The following is a 15,841-nucleotide window of genomic DNA, read 5'->3' as shown; positions in this document are numbered from 1 at the left end:
AACTCCTAACCTTATGCTTATACAACAAGACTGAGCCATCTCTCCAGTTACATAAGGAACATTATAAAAGCTACTCTTTGAGACTTGGCAGAAATTAGACAAGGGGATAGATGTACTGGGACAGGGGCTGTCATGGCAAAGGTAACCAGGGGACTGTGACTAGAAGGCTGTCTGTCTTGTTTTCTTTTTAATATATTAATTTTAATTTTTTAGATTTTATATGTTTTATGGGTATGACTGTTTTGTCTGCATGTACCACATATGTGCCTGGTGCCCATGAAGGTCAGGAAAGGGCTTCAAATTTCCTGGAGCTGGAGTTACAGATAATTGTAACCACCATGTGGGTCCTGAGAACTGAACCCCTCTGCAGGAACAAGTGCTCTTAACCGCTGAGTTGTTTCTCCATCCTGCTTCTTTAGTTTTTAATTATGTACTTGTGAGTGCAGGTGCCTGTTGTCCCTCATGTTTCTTATGAGACAGGGTATAGCTATGTAGCTTGGGCTGGCCTTGAATTTATGAAACAGTCTTTGCCTTGACCTCTCAAGGGTTAGGGTTACAGGTATGTGTCACCCATGCCTGGCAAGGGTGTGTGATTTCTGTGAGGAAGAATGAGTAAGTATTCCCTGGGCTTGCTTTGTACAGCTTGAGTGAAGGGACTGAGATAGATGATATAATGCCGTGCAAAGGCAGAGTAGAGCTAAATCTTGGGCTTCTTTTAGGTCACAAGTTACAGACTAGTCTTCATGTAGGCAGGAGTCCACGGACAATCTTAATCTGATTTGCACAGATTTTAGGGTTGGGACTTTGCATGTCAAAACATCCATTTCTGGTTTTGTGTGAAAACTGGAGCTTAGTAGTTATTGGCTTTTTGAATCATAACTTAGGCTTTCCTGTCTACTGTTGCCCGTCAGGCTCTCTTCATGTTATCTGCTGATGCATTTGAGCTTGTGATTCCTACATGGACCAGAAGATATGTGCGGTTGATGTGGATTATGGAAGTTTGGCACTGCAGCATCTGTGCTTTACAGGCTCGTTCTCGCAGTCTGTTCAGAGGCTGCATTGAAACAAGAAAAGTTGGAGCAGCTAATAGACTGTTGCATTATTCCAGGGGAGAAACGACAAGCTAGTAACAGATGGTGGAAGAGGAGGCAATGAGTCATTTTAGATATAGACTGGATAGAGTGTTCGGATAGATATGAGCATGATTTGCCTATTAGTTGACAAAAGAATGTAATTCTTTTTTTTTTTTTTTTTTTTTTTTTGGATTTTTCGAGACAGGGTTTCTCCGTAGCTTTTGGTTCCTGTCGTGGAACTAGCTCTTGTAGACCAGGCTGGCCTCGAACTCACAGAGATCCGCCTGCCTCTGCCTCCTGAGTGCTGGGATTAAAGGCGTGTGCCACCACCGCCCAGCAAGAATGTAATAAAAATTAAAAAAAAAAAGACCTACTGTTTGTATGCGAGAGTGTGGAAATGCCACAGTGTGCTTGGAGGTTCCCTCCTTCTAGTGTATTGAGGTTGATTCTCCTGCCTCTGTCTCCCATCTCACCATAGGAGTGATATAATTACCACTGAGTTTAGGTCCTGAGGGTCACACGACAAGTACAGTGTTTTTTACCCACTGAACCATTTTGCCAGACCTGTGAGTCCTTCCTTCCTTTCTTTCTTTTTAATAATTTACTTAACTTTATTTTATGTGCATGAAGGTATCAGATCCCCTGGAACTGGAGTTATAGACAGCTGTGAGTTGCTATATTGGTGCTAGGAATTGAACTTGTGTCCTCTGAAAGAACAGCCAGTGCTCTTAGCCGCTCACCATCTCTCCAGCCACCCCCCCCCCCCTCCGCCTCCCCAGACCTGTGAGTTCTTAAAACTCTTTAAAATAAAAAGTCCTGGGATTGAAGATTTAGCTCAGTAGTAGTGTCAGCTCTTGCCTAAATGGGCAAGGCTCTGAGCTCAGTTCTCAGCACTGCAAACAAAACAAAAACACCTTTAAAATGCTTTTTACAGGGGCTGGAGAGATGGCTCAGTGATTAAGAGCACTGACTGCTCTTCCAGAGGTCCTGAGTTCAATTCCCAGCAACCATATGGTGGCTCACAGCCATCTATAATGAGACCTGGCACCCCCTTCTGGCTTGCGGGCACATATGGAGGGAATGCTGTACACATAATAAATAAATAAATATTTAAAAAAATAAATAAAATGCTTTTTATAGCTAAGATACTTGTGTTCACTGATCACATGCTTGAAATTGACCATTTGCTTTTTATAATCGGTATGTTGTTGTCACTGTGTAAAGTTAATTCTGTTAGTAGGTGGCAAAATATGTAGCCTCATCAAGACGGAGGCCTGTAACTAAGTGGTGGATCTCTTGCCTAGTGTGCCAACTGCCCTGTGTTTGAGTCTCAACACTGCCTAGAAAAATGTAATTTCTTTATGGGTTGTACTTTGGAAAGCTGTGCATAGATATTTATCTTGTTATTCTTTATGTAACATTTTATAACTGTGTTAAAAAGTTTAGATTCTAGTAGTTTTTAAAATAACTCAAGTTTCCTACAACCTCTCTTACATATATTAAAAAAAACACCGTCTCAAAACCATTTGTATTGTTAGTGCTATGTCAGAAGTCCTCCTTGTCTGGTTGGTGTCAGACTTGAGCGGTTCCATTGGCATCTCAGACCTCTGAGGGACACTCTTGGGAAACAAAGTTGTAGGAAGTGAACAGTGATAGAGTAAAACGTTTATGTGCATGTGTATGTGTGTGACTACTAATACCGATTGTATGTAGCTTATACACAATTAAACTATACAGCTCAGTGAATTTCCACCTAAGTATATAACATACTATGACTGCTATTCAGGACATGGTAAAAATCATTTCCAAAGCCCTTGAAGTTACCGCTGCCAGCCAACTCTCCCAAAGGTATAGGCTAGCTGTGCCTCTTTGTCAGTCTTACGTTCATGTTCTCTGCCCATCATTATGTCTGTGAAATTCTCCGGATTTGTGCATCTGTAATTTGTCCCTCATACATTTCCCATTTCTCATTCATTGCTCTTTTTACTAGGTGCCTGGACTAGCTGGTTACTGAGTACTCGGCTGTTGATAAATAGGAGTTGCTTCCAATGTGTGGCTGTCCCTGTGGATAACACTTTTTTTGTTGTTGTTGTTTTGTTTGTTTGTTTTTTGTTTTGTTTTGGTTTTTTGAGACAAGGTTTCTCTGCATAGTCCTGGTCATCCTGGAACTTTCTCTGTAGACCAGGCTGGCATCTAACTCAGAGATCCGATTGCCTCTGCCTCCTGAGTACTGGGATTAAAGGCGTGTGCCACCACTGCCCAACTTCTAACTAGATAGAATCCCATGTTTCTTTTGGGTATACTAGGGAACTTAGGTAAGACAGTTGAGATAGAAGAATTGGGTTGTGGGTAAGCATATGTGGGCTGAGGTGATTCGGTTTAAGCTTTCATCCCTATGATAGAGTTCCATTATCATCTGTCACTTGATGGTTTGCCAGTCCTTGTCAGTCATCCTGATGGTTGTGTGCTGGTATTGTAGCGTTTATTTGCTTTTTATTTAATTAACTTATTAGAATTAGTGTTCAGTTAAATGGACTACTTATTTTAGATGTAGTGTTTGAGTTCTCAGAACTACATATGCTCATGTAACCACCACCATAATCTATATATTGTTTATTTCCATACTTTCAAAAACCTCCCTCCCTTACATTCCTTTACAGTCATTACTCCCCCCCCCCCCCCCCGCCCCGCAGTGTCCTGTTTTCTCTAACTGTTGGTTAATTCAATCTGTTCTGGAATTTCACATGGATAGAGTCATATAACATTGTATCCACTGTGTACTCAGTTATGTTCCCTTTTTTTGTTCAGCATGACTTTATGTGTGTGTGTGTGTGTGTGTGTGTGTGTGTTGTTTTGTGTGAATGGATACGTAAGGACTTATACATGTGCAGGTGTGTACCTGGAGGCCAGAAGAGGAAGTTTGATCTTCTTGGCATTGAAGTTACAAGCATTTGTGAGATGCCTAGCTTATTTTATGGGTGCTGGAATCAACCGTGGCCCTCTTGATTATGCAGCAAGTGGTTTTTTTTTTTCCCCTGCTGAGAGCTATCTCTCCAGCTCCAAGAATTGTTCTTGTTCTAGACGGTTTGTGTTGCTTGATTTTGGGACTAAGTGAGTGAACATTTCTTTAGACTTCTTTTGAGGATGTTTGTTTCCAGGTGGAGATGTACTTACGGGTGGAATTGATGGCACAGTGCGAATTCAGTGACAGAAAAAATGAAACACAAAACCTTTGCTAGACACAGTCTATGCATAGCCCCGGCTGTCCTGGAACTCACTCTGTAGACCAGGCTGGCTGCTAGCCTTTAACTCAGAGGTCCACCTGCCTCTGCCTCGGGGATCAAAGGTATGGTGGCCAATCTCTACACTCTTGTGACACTGGGTGTGGAGACATGGCTGCTCTTCCAGAGGACCTGGGTTCAATTCCCATCACCCACATGGCAGCTCATAACTGTCTGTAACTCCAGTTCTAGGGGTCGTGACACCCTCACTCCAATGCACATAAAATAAAGTTAAATAAATTAAAAAAAGAAGTTGTGATACTGATTATTCGGGCTTCTTTGTACATCAGCCATTCTCCAGTTCTTTGCATATTTCTACTGGGCATTCTGCCATTCAGTTCAGCATAGAAGATCCCAGATTACCTCCACTTTGGACAGCAGTACCAGCCGTGGGTTGTGACCTCCTTACACTTTGGGAGTTTCCATGACTTCTTCCTCATGTTCCTCATGTTCAGTAATGTACTACAATGGCTCAGAGAATTCAGGAATTCAGGGTTACTGGTTTATAAGATTTGGTTATTTTTATTTTGCAAGTATCGAATATGTGTGTAGTACCTGAGGTGGCCAGAGAGGGCGGCAGAGCCTATGGAGCTAGAGTCATAGACAGTATTGAGCTGGGAATTGAACCCAGGTCCTCTGGAAGAACAGCTAGGGCCCCTAATCTCTGAGCCATAGCTTTAGTCTATGAAAGGATTTCATAAAGGATACAAACGAATGATCAGGTCAGGAGGTACCAGAGGTGGTTGTTCTGGCAACTCCCCTACCCCTACTGAGAGTTAGCTTATTCACATAAGCTCAGGTCTGGCTGAAAGGGCTGCTCATAGACAGTAAGTCATCTTCTGTCCGTCCTTTGCACTCAGGGAATTGTGAGTTTTAGAAGCCATTGTTTCTGGAAGGGGGCAGAGGATATAGCAGAGAATCAGGGATGAAACATATATTTTTTATACCACAAGGTACATATGTAGTTAGAATGTAGAAAAATAACCTTAGGTCTTTTCCCAGAGCAGAAGGATATGCTTTTACTTCTCTGGCAACATATGAATATGTCATTGTCTTTACGTTCTTGTGAGCATTTATTGTTGTCCTCTTTAATTCTGCTAACCTGTGGTTTGACCTACAGCGACTAGTAGCTCATTGACTGCTTACAGAGTGTGTAAGAGCTGTGCCAGTTCACACTTTTCATCTCAGCGCTCGGGAGCAGAGGCAGACGCTGGTGGATTTCTGGATTTGACGAGGCTAGCCTGGTCTACAGAAGCGAGTTCTAAGACAGCCAGGGGTACACAGAGAAACAAAAAGCAAAACAAAACAAAAAATTGAGCTTGTGAAAGGACAAAATCCCACCAAATTAATTCTAGAGTCTTGATTGGTTTTCTTTTGTGTTTCTAGGATCAGGCTACACTTCACTGTCTACATTCGGGTAGTGTTTAGTGAGTGAGTGGGGGAGGAGGTTTGTTTTATGGTGAGAAGGCTGAAGCAGTTGGTCATATCAAGAGTTGTTTTCTGTGTGCAGGGAAGTGAATAATAGGAAAACAGTTGGCGTGTTGATACCAGGTCACTTCAGGCTATGTTAGAGATAGAGGGTTAAAGATTAGAGCTGACATGGCACCTTTGTCATGCCAATTGACCTCTTTGGGAAGCTTGTCTGTTGCTCTCCCCAAAACCTGGGAAGGTAAGATAACTTAATTTGGTTACATGGAATGTTAGCATAGGTGACTCCATATTGATTTTTAGTCTGATCTGGTATGGTCCAATGCAAGAGTGTAGTTCCCAACAGTGGCCTCCTATAATTTTTACTTAAACTTTATATTTTCTTTACAGAAGTATCTATGTGTTTTAGAAAAAATTATAAACAATATGAAGCGAGAAATAAAACCGTCCAAAGCTCCCTTGATGACTGCTATACGCTTTCAGTGCGCTCTGGTGTGGTTTTTTTTTTCTCCATTTTTTTATTGAGAAAAGGAAACAAAGACAAGTTACTGCCTCCTCTCAGCCTCCCATTTCCCTCCCCTTCCACCCACCCTTCTCCCCATCCTCCCACCCTTCTTCCCCTCCCCCCTCCTCTCCCCCTCCCTCTCCAGTCCAAGAGCAGTCAGGGTTCCCTGCCCTGTGGTAAGTCCTAGGTCCTCCCCCCTCCGTCCATATCTAGGAAGGTGAACATCCAAACTGGCTAGGCTCCCACAAAGCCAGCACATTAAGTAGGATCAAAACCCCGTGCCATTGTCCTTGGCGTCTCATCAGCCCTCATTGTTCGCCATGTTCAGAGAGTCCAGTTTTATCCCATGCTTTTTCAGACACAGTCCAGCTGGCCTTGGTGAGCTCCCAATAGATCAGCTCCACTGTCTCAGTGGGTGGGTGCACCCCTCGTGGTCCCAACTTCTTTGCTCCTGTTCTCCCTCCTTCTGCTCCTCATTGGGACCTTGGGAGCTCAGTCCAGTGCTGCAGTGTGGGTCTCTGTCTCTATCTCCATCCATCACCAGATGAAGGTTCTATGGTGCTATGCAAGATATTCGTCAGTATTGCTATAGGATAGGGTCATTTCAGGTTCCCTATCCTCAGCTGCCCAAGGAACTAACTGGGGACATCGCCTTGGGCTCCTGGGAGCCACTCTAGGTTCAAGTCTCTTGCCAACCCTAAGGTGGCTCCCTTAACTAAGAATTGTGCTTCTGTGCTCCCCTATCCAACCTTCCTTTATCCCAATCATCCTTTTTCCCCAAGTTCCCCCCATCCTCCCCTTCTGGTGTTTTTTGAATGCTGTACCCTAAGTTCTTTCTAAGTAAGTGGTCATTGACACCACATAGAACTTCTAAGTGAAAATCTACAGTTTACATATGGTGGGTATGTATTGTTTTTGGCTAGGTCAGTCATAATAAACTTAATGACAATAGGTAATAATTAGTCCTGTAATATTTTTAAGTCTCTCTTAAAATTATTTAATGTGAATGTGCCTGAGTGTGTGGATGTGCCCCATGAGCAAGCAGTGCCTGAGGGGACCAGAAGGGGGCATGATCTTCTGGATCTAGGATTGGAAGGCAGTTCTGAGATCTGATGTGGATGCTGGGAACTGGAACCTGGTTCCTTTGCAAGAGCAACAAGGTCACTTCCTGCTGAGTGTCTCTCCAGCCCCAGTCATTTAGTTTGCTTTTAAATATTTTTCTTTTTTTTCACAAATGTAACGACTTATTAGTAGCACTTAGACCGTAGTATATGTTAAAAGGACTTACCTGATTACATTTATATGCATGTAAGGAGGCTACAACCTGAGTGAGTAGGAGAAAGAAACTAAGGTCACCACTAAGGTGAAGTTAGAACCCAGACAGGGTTGGCTGTCAGAGAAGGGCCAGCTTGTGCTCTGTCAGCAGTACTTCGTATCTTAGATGCTCAGTACCCTTTCTCTTAGGACACTGGTTTATTTACATCAGTGGTTGGTAGCCTCATGGCCGTAAGGATGTAGGTCTTGTTGCTCAGTGTGGGTTCCATGGGTCTTTGGGAAGTGTGGGCTCCTCCTCTCTGTTGTGCTTTTGTAATCATTTTACAGTTTGGATTCTTCAGTCTCTTACTGCCTTTTCCTGCTCTGGTGTCTGCAGGTCTAGCAGGGATGGGGTATTTTAGGCCCTTTAGTTTTACAGTGTCAGCAAATTTAATGACTCTATAGGGAGGGGAATAGAGGATTTAAGACTGTTTCAGCTGCAGAATATCAGCCTTGTTTTTTATTTTATTTTTGTTTTTTTAATTAATTTTTTGTGAGATAGGGTTCTATGGCTGTGATTTCCTGCTTGTGTGCCTGGATTACAGGTGTGCACCACTGCAGCAGGTTCTCTTGTTTGCACTAAATAGTAAAAGTGTGTTACAATTTTCCAGTTGAAAGTCATAGAAAAGTCAATACTACTTCAAGTCCAAAAGGGGGATTTATAATCTAGGAGAAAAGTCTATGTGGATCCAGGTCGGGCAAGGCTGCTTTAGCGGCGCTGTTCTCACCTCTGCTGCCCAGCTCAGTGGGGCAGACATTGCTCTTCTGTCTCCCTCACAAAGCTTCCGATTTGACCTTGGAGTGTGTGAGCAGTCACTGTGACTAGAAAATGTGGCAAAAAACTATGGCTGCTCCCTGAGCCTCGTGGTCAGGCTTTTACGTTACCTGTAGACTTTCCTTGTTTATTTTTCATGATCATTGGTATTTTGCCTGCATGTGTGTCTGTCTGTTGGATCCCCTGCAGCCAGCATGTTGTGGCTGCCACATGTGTACTGAGAATTGAACTTGGGTGTTCTGGAAGAGCAGCCAGTGCTCTTGAGCTGATTAGCAGTCTTTCCAGCTTGTCCTGTGGACTTCTCTAGAGTTGGCTTGCTCATTATTTGCTCACTCACCAGGTATTTCTTGAGCTTCTATTGTATAAGGGCATTGTAACTGAGAACACCAAGTTATACATTGGTTTATTGTCTTGCCAATTGCTTATAATCTGTTTTAGTTCTTGTTATAAAATACTTGGTTATAACAAGTAAGTATAGTTTTTGAGGAGAAAATTAGTAACTTCTAGTCATTTCCTGTTATATTTAAACTAGTTTTTGACTTTATTTGATATCTGTCTCTGTCTTTCTCTGTCTCTTTCTGTTACTTTTTTAAATTGAGAACGGGTTTCTCTGTGTAGCTCTGGCTGTCCTGGAGTTCTCTCTGTAGATAGGCTGATCCTGAACTCAGAGATCCACCTGCCTCTGCCTTCCGAGTGCCAGGATGAAAGGCGTGCACCGCCACCGCCCAGCTGATTATTTTCAAAGAAACAGTAATTTTATCTTCTTTGCCTCTTGTCCTCACCTGTACAGGAAGCCCCAGCCAGTCACCTTGCTTGTAGGGCGGGGTCGCCTGAGGATATTTTTTACTAATAAATATTGCTGGTGTGGTCCCCCCTTCCCTTCTGCTTTCCTGTTCTCCGCGGGAACTTCGGTTCTGTAAGTCTTTTCCTAATTAAAGCTGAATATTTTATTATAATTTCTATCTGCTGTTCATTTACGCCGCTACACTCACCTCCCAACTGTGGGTAGCTGTTCCTTTTTCTACAGATTGATTCCATGTGCACGTGTATGGAGATCAGAAGTCAGTCCTGTTGTCTTTTCTCAGATGTTGTCCACCTAGGTTTTTGAGACAGTATCTCTCATGGCCTGGAACTTGATGAGGCTAGGCAGACTGGCCAGGGAGCCCCAAGAACTAGCCTATTTCTGCCTCCTCAGCTTTGGGGTTACAGTTACACACTATCGCCCATAACTCCTCCCCTCAAATATGGATCAAACTCAAGTCCCCGTGCTCGAAGTCAAGCAGTTTATTGACTAAGCTAATTCCCTAGCACCCTTTATAAAAGTTAGCATGTGTGCGGTTGTGTGTGTGTGCATGTGTGTGGGTGTGTGTGTGTGTGGTTGTGTGTGTGCATGTGTGTGGTTGTGTGTGTGTGTGGTTGTGTGTGTGGTTGTGTGTGCATGTGTGTGGTTGTGTGTGTGGCATGTGTGTGGTTGTGTGTGTATGTGTGTGCATGTGTGTGGTTGTGTGTGTGGCATGTGTGTGGTTGTGTGTGCATATGTGCATGTGTGTGGTTGTGTGTATGCATGTGTGTGGTTGTGTGTGTGTGCATGTGTGTGGTTGTGTGTGTGTGTGTGCATGTGTGTGGTTGTGTGTGTGTGTGTGCATGTGTGTGGTTGTATGTGTGTGTGCATGTGGGAGTCAGGGCCAGAGGACAATCAATCTTGGGTGGCATCCTCAGGAAGCTTGTCTGTCATTCTCGAGACAGGATCTCTTACTGACTTGGGGCTCACCAAGTAGACTAGACTGGCTGGCTGACAAGCCTAAGTGTCCTTTAGTCTCTGTCTCCCCAGCACTGAGGTTACAAGCTGTGTCACCATGCCTGGCATTTTTACTTCGGTTCTCAGGATTGAATTCAGGTCCTTCTGCCTGTAAAGCAAGCATATCACTGACTGAGCCATGTCCCTGCCCTCTTCCAACAGATTCCTAATTCACCACTTAAACGTTGTGTGGCTCATAAGTTGTTCTGCATGGCACAGGCTGAGCTAGAACTTATAGTCCTCCTGCTCCTGCCTCCTGGTTACTGGGGTTACAGGTGCACCATCACACCTTTTCATTCAGTGTGCTTAGTTATTGGACAATTCATTATGTTAGTGACATCTGTGTTACTGGTTTGTGGTATTTTAATTATTTGCTTATAGCTAAGTCAGTCACAGAATTATTGTAGCAGTGGTGCTAAGAGGGTTTTCAGCAAGTTGCTTGGCATCCGGTATCTATGAAATTTATACAAGGCCTTTCCATGGCTTTTCGGCGTCCTCTGTGGGAGAGCAGTGTTGCAGTGCATCCACACCTGCAGTTCACTTCTTAGCCTTTAGGCTGACTTTGCTGTCGTCTGCTGTAAGGTTGTGTGTTTTGTATGGCTACATACTAACAGCCTAAGGCTGGAAATGTAGAGTACTTGGCTGGAAAAGCTGTGTAAGGATGTGAACACAGTGGTTATAAAGGGCCTTTTGGCTTTAGCATTCAGTGAAATCCCTGACGTCAAGTCCTGAGCAGTCTCCTTTACCTGGTTACCTGCAGGAAGCAGACAGGAGAGGACACACAACTAACCCAGGAATGTCTAACTGAGGCCAGACTGAAAGATGAGCTCAGTTGTTCTGGATGCCTAGTCGACTGTAAAGCACACGGCTTTCTCCTAACATTTGAGGTGTGTGGACAGTAGCTATGTGGGAAAGATCAAATGTGAGGTCAACTATAGCATGGACCAGTGAGATGGTTCAGGGAGCCAACGTGGAGTTCTGAGAATCAAGTTTCATCCTGAGACCCACAGGTTGGAAAGAGGGAGCCCACTCCCTTAAGTTATTTTCTGACTTCCACACAGTTGTCATGTGAACAAAATAAATCAATGCAAATAATAAATTTTTTAAAATTAAGGGCTAATAAAGCATGCCCCATGGTAGCCAACCTTATATTTCCTCACTTCTGAGTTCTTGAAGAAGCAGGATTTCGATCAGCACTGCTGTTTCTGTTGTCTGTGAAAATGTGAACATTGAGGCCCGATCATTGGAGTGTGTTTATTTTGGGGGAGGGAAGACTGGTTAACTCCTGAAAGTTATTAATGTTTAGAGATAGCAGACACATTTTTAGATGGTGTTAAGGTTTAATTCCAAGGTTGCTAGCAGAATCTAAAGTTTAGTTTCACTTGGGTTTTTATTGTCCTTGTGTGTGTGTGCATACAATCTCCCTTTCACCTACACTGTCTGGGAACTAACTGTGTTGTAGCTCAGAAAGCACAGCCATCCTGCCTTTGGGAGCGGGGTTACAGGCATGAGCCCCATGCCCAGCTCGCTTTCCATTTTAAGCACTGGTTCATAACTGCATGGACAGGAATCCTGTTAGACAGCGAAAGCTTGGGACAGTTTTTTTTTTTTTTTTTTTTAAAGATTTATTTATTTATTATGTATACAACATTCTGCCTCCATGTATGCCCGCACGCCAGAGGAGGGCACCAGATCTCAGTACAGATGGTTGTGAGCCACCATGTGGTTGCTGGGAATTGAACTCAGGACCTCTGGAAGAGCAGCCAGTGCTCTTAACCTCTGAGCCATCTGTCCAGCCCCTTGGGACAGTTTTGCAGTTAGTCTACAAAAGAGTTTTCAGCTACCAACTAATTTTAGCGCTAAGACAGTGAGATGAGGCTTGTTTACAGCATTTTGTCCTGTAAGGAATTAGCCACATTTTTTCCCTTTAACAAACTGAAATATAATAGTTTTATTTGCATAAATAGTTTTTAATACCAGAATATTTGGTTTTATGGTTTCTTAAAATGTTTGCTGAAACATTTCTAAGTAGATAAGCAGCTTAAAGTGTAAAAGTTAATTGTCTTCAAACTTTTTCCTGAAATAGTTCTCTCCTCCTAGAGAATCTGAGAGTATTTATCACATGGGGGAAAGTTTCTGACTTCCCATATGTTCTGTTGTTCTATATAAAACACGATACATTTTGCACTCTCTTACATGAAAACTTGGTATGCTAGAAGGCAGTTAGAATCTTATGTAGACATTTCCAAAGACTCTTGAAGTTTTTGGTTTTTGGGGTAGAAGGACCTGGGGTGTACAAAGCTTGCACCTGTACCTGGGGTGGAATAGGAGTCCATTTTCTGTTGTGGTGACGTAGTACTAAAGCTGGGTGCTTACAAAGAAAAGAGGCTGTGTAGGTAACAGTTTTGGAGGCTGACAGTCCAGGAGCTGCTGCTCTGGACTGGTTTGGTTTCCAGTGAGGATCTCGTACAGATGTGTTTAGAATGGCAGGAGTTCATTCAGAAGAGATCACTAGCCAGGGGTGGCTTTTGCTCGTTCTATAGCAACATCCTCTCTTGGGAATCAACTGAGAGCCCATGTGATCAGGCTCCCTGTGACCTAACCACCTACTACATCCACCCCCTCATAGTGCTGCCAGGCTGGGGCACAGGAACCCTGAGGGCACAAACCCACCAAGCCATAGCCAATGGGAAGAAAGAAAGTAGCTGATGATGGCTTTTCTCGGTTTCTAGGTCAAACATGACAAACAAGACACTGCTTCGTCCTGTTGGCTGGAAGTCTCTGTGGTGTAGAGCGTGTAGAGTGTGGGCTGCCACACTACAGTTCTCTTCCTCTTAGACGGAGACCGGCTTTCTGACTGAAACTCATTTCTCTGGTAGTCATAGGTGGAAGCAACAGTAATGTCTTTGCCAACTAGGAGTGTGGCCAGAGTCTGACAGCTGTTTATTCCCATCTGCTTGTCATCTTCATTGAATGTCAGTGACCTACAGTCAAGGGACAGGTTGCTGTGGTTAGATCCCCAAGTGAGGACGGAAAGGCCAGTGTTGCATGTATGTGACTGATTGAAAAAAATCAAATAAAAATAAATGCATTATATTCTGAATATTTTATATGTATTAAAATGGGACCGTAACTGTAAGTCTTGAGTTTTTGCCTTTATTCACATAAAGATTTTCAAATTACTTGTATTGGAATTTTTCTATGAACACCTGAATAGGCTTCAGCTGGTTGGTCCTGTTTCAGAAACATGATTTTCTTATGAGTAATCCGCAGCTTATTGATTGGTCCTTGTTGCTGGAGTTTTCTTTGCTATTATGAATAATGATTTGATCTGATGGACATCTTTGTTTTTTCTCCTTAATACAGTATCCTCCTTATAAATTGATGAGTCGGTGATCCACATGCTCTTCAGACTCTGACTCCACGCTGTGCAGTCGCTCCTCAGAGGTTATGTCAGTCACTCAGCTACACCTATTAGGACTAGAGCTGAGCAGCAGATTGATCACATTTGAATTACCAAGGGGGATGTACCACTTTGGAAAATTTACTGGTAAACAGAGAATGATAGGAGTGTAAATTAGAAAAGGAAGCTCTTGTAGAGTTTAAGGTTTTAAACTCTGTGCTTCTTAAAGGAAAAGAAGGGTTGGGGCATAGGTCATTGACAGGTACTTTCCTAGCATGCATAAGGCTTGGGTTCATTCCCTATCACTATAAAATGAATAAGCAAACAAATAGCTGCGAAAAAAGGGAAGGGGGAATTAGTTATCCTTAATCCCTCCCTCTTCCAGAGATGCCCATCCAGATCATGATGGTTTGTGAGCTTTGGGTTTGAGTGTCTTATCCTGGATCATCATTCAGAACTGAGAGAATAGTGGGTAAGAGTAAGTTGGGTTCTGACTTTGAGTTCTAATCCTATCACTGTTTGGCCTTGTTTGAATCTCTAAAACTCAGCAAGTAGTAAATTTTTATTTTTCTTATTTTGTTCTTTCTTTCTCTTCCCTTCTACCCTTACTCCTTGTCATTTTGTTTCCTTATTGTATATCTCAGCGTGAAAATAATACGGTGTAATGTCAGTGATAAGTAAGCGTGTAATTCTAGAGTACAGTTGCTAAGAATTAAATATGAACTGTCATGGTTACATGACACATGTTATTGTCCACTTTTCTTTTAACAAAGTGTCATTAAATTTGAAAGATTGTTGTTACACATGAAGGTATGGGTCAATATCCTATTTTTTTAAAGTGTGGAAAATTCAATTAAATTGTGAATTAATAATAATATTATTACTATTTGTGGTGTGCATGAGTGTATGTGTACATGCACACATGTATATCTGTGCGTGTGAGTGGTACATGATGTAACTGGTAGTCAGAGGACAACTCTGGGGAGTGGGTTCTCTACTTCCATTGTGCAACCTGAAGGCTGAACTCTGGTTACCAGGCTTTATTATTAAAAATAATAGTTATTTTGTTGAATGTTTGATGTATCTATTGTTTTGTTTCTTTTTGTTTTGGGGACAGGGTTTCTCTGTGTGGCCCTGGCTGTCTTGGAAATCATTCTGCAGACCTCACAGAGATTCACCTGCCTCTGTCTCCTGAGTGTTGTGATTAGGAGTGCGCCCCACTGTCCATCTGTTTGCTGTGACTTACAGGAGAGAGCCTAGCACATGTCTCTGTTACTTCTTTTAATAAACTTTCTGCTTTTGAAAAATGCCAAAAAAGCTATTATTCCTGTCTTCTATCATCTTTTCAAGTGTTTACCAGCTGATGACGAATGTGACAGAATCAGTAAGCACCGTTGGCTTACTTGCCAGTCTTAATTATTTGAGTTTAGAGCTGGAAAATGTATTCCTCCTAACCGTTTATTTGCCCATAATACCAGAACTTATTATGAATAATTACATCTTTTTTGTGAATATGAATAATCATAAATTAGAATTCTGGAGATTATAAGTTGCTAAATATGAAATTGTAATAAATGTATATTGGAGATTTGTTGCCCCCCAGGATGGTCATTGTGAAAGAAAATCTCTGGAGCTTGATGCTAAGGTCACAAGAAGAAAGGTTTGCTTGGTATTGTTGGTGGTTTAGTGACTAGACATATTTGTTAAGTTGGTAAATATGCCATTTGGGGAAAATTTCTTAGACCTATTATGACAGTAGATAAAGATATTTCACTGTTACCTTGAAAAATATACAAGAAGGGAGGGAATAGTTATATTGTGAACATAACTGGTGAGAAGACATTTTTCTCTATTTAAAAATAATGACAACATGAGTTTCCAACCAAGTCCTAAAATTTAAATTAGAAATGTCATGAATCAATTACTGTTAAAATCCTAGTTGCATTTTATATGATGTTCTTAGGTTAGTGAGTATAGAATTTCTGTTTTTGCCCATTTTCAAGTTGGACCTGGTACTTAGGGCAGCATGTGTGTGTGGACTTCATTATTACAGGTGCATGGGTTTCCTGCAGTGGCCTTTTTTCTGTTGGGTAAAGACTGTTTCCAGCAGTGTGTTTGTTTGGTCGGCTATCTCCAGGATAATTGGGTGTGGGGATAGAGCACTTCTAATGCCTTTTAAGTACTGCTGTCTTAGCTCTCATCTTGACCTGGAAGATGGCAGGCCTGGGTGAGCTAAGAGTGAGATTTCTGACTGATATACAGCC

The 15,841-nt window shown here is 42.4% G+C and overlaps 1 protein-coding gene across 5 annotated transcripts in view; it reads left to right on the top strand.

Moving 5' to 3' along the window:
• The window catches only part of Fbxw11 (F-box and WD repeat domain containing 11), a 103,987-nt gene that overhangs the window by 20,833 nt on the left and 67,313 nt on the right, over positions 1–15,841 (top strand). The window lies entirely within an intron of this gene.

This window comes from Microtus oregoni, unplaced genomic scaffold, assembly GCF_018167655.1.
Source record: "Microtus oregoni isolate MIOR12 unplaced genomic scaffold, Mior012 000027F_ref0000203, whole genome shotgun sequence".
NCBI classification, from domain to species: domain Eukaryota; kingdom Metazoa; phylum Chordata; class Mammalia; order Rodentia; family Cricetidae; genus Microtus; species Microtus oregoni.
The sequence above is the reverse complement of the archived record's forward strand: the minus strand, read 5'-3'. Positions and strand labels throughout refer to the sequence as shown.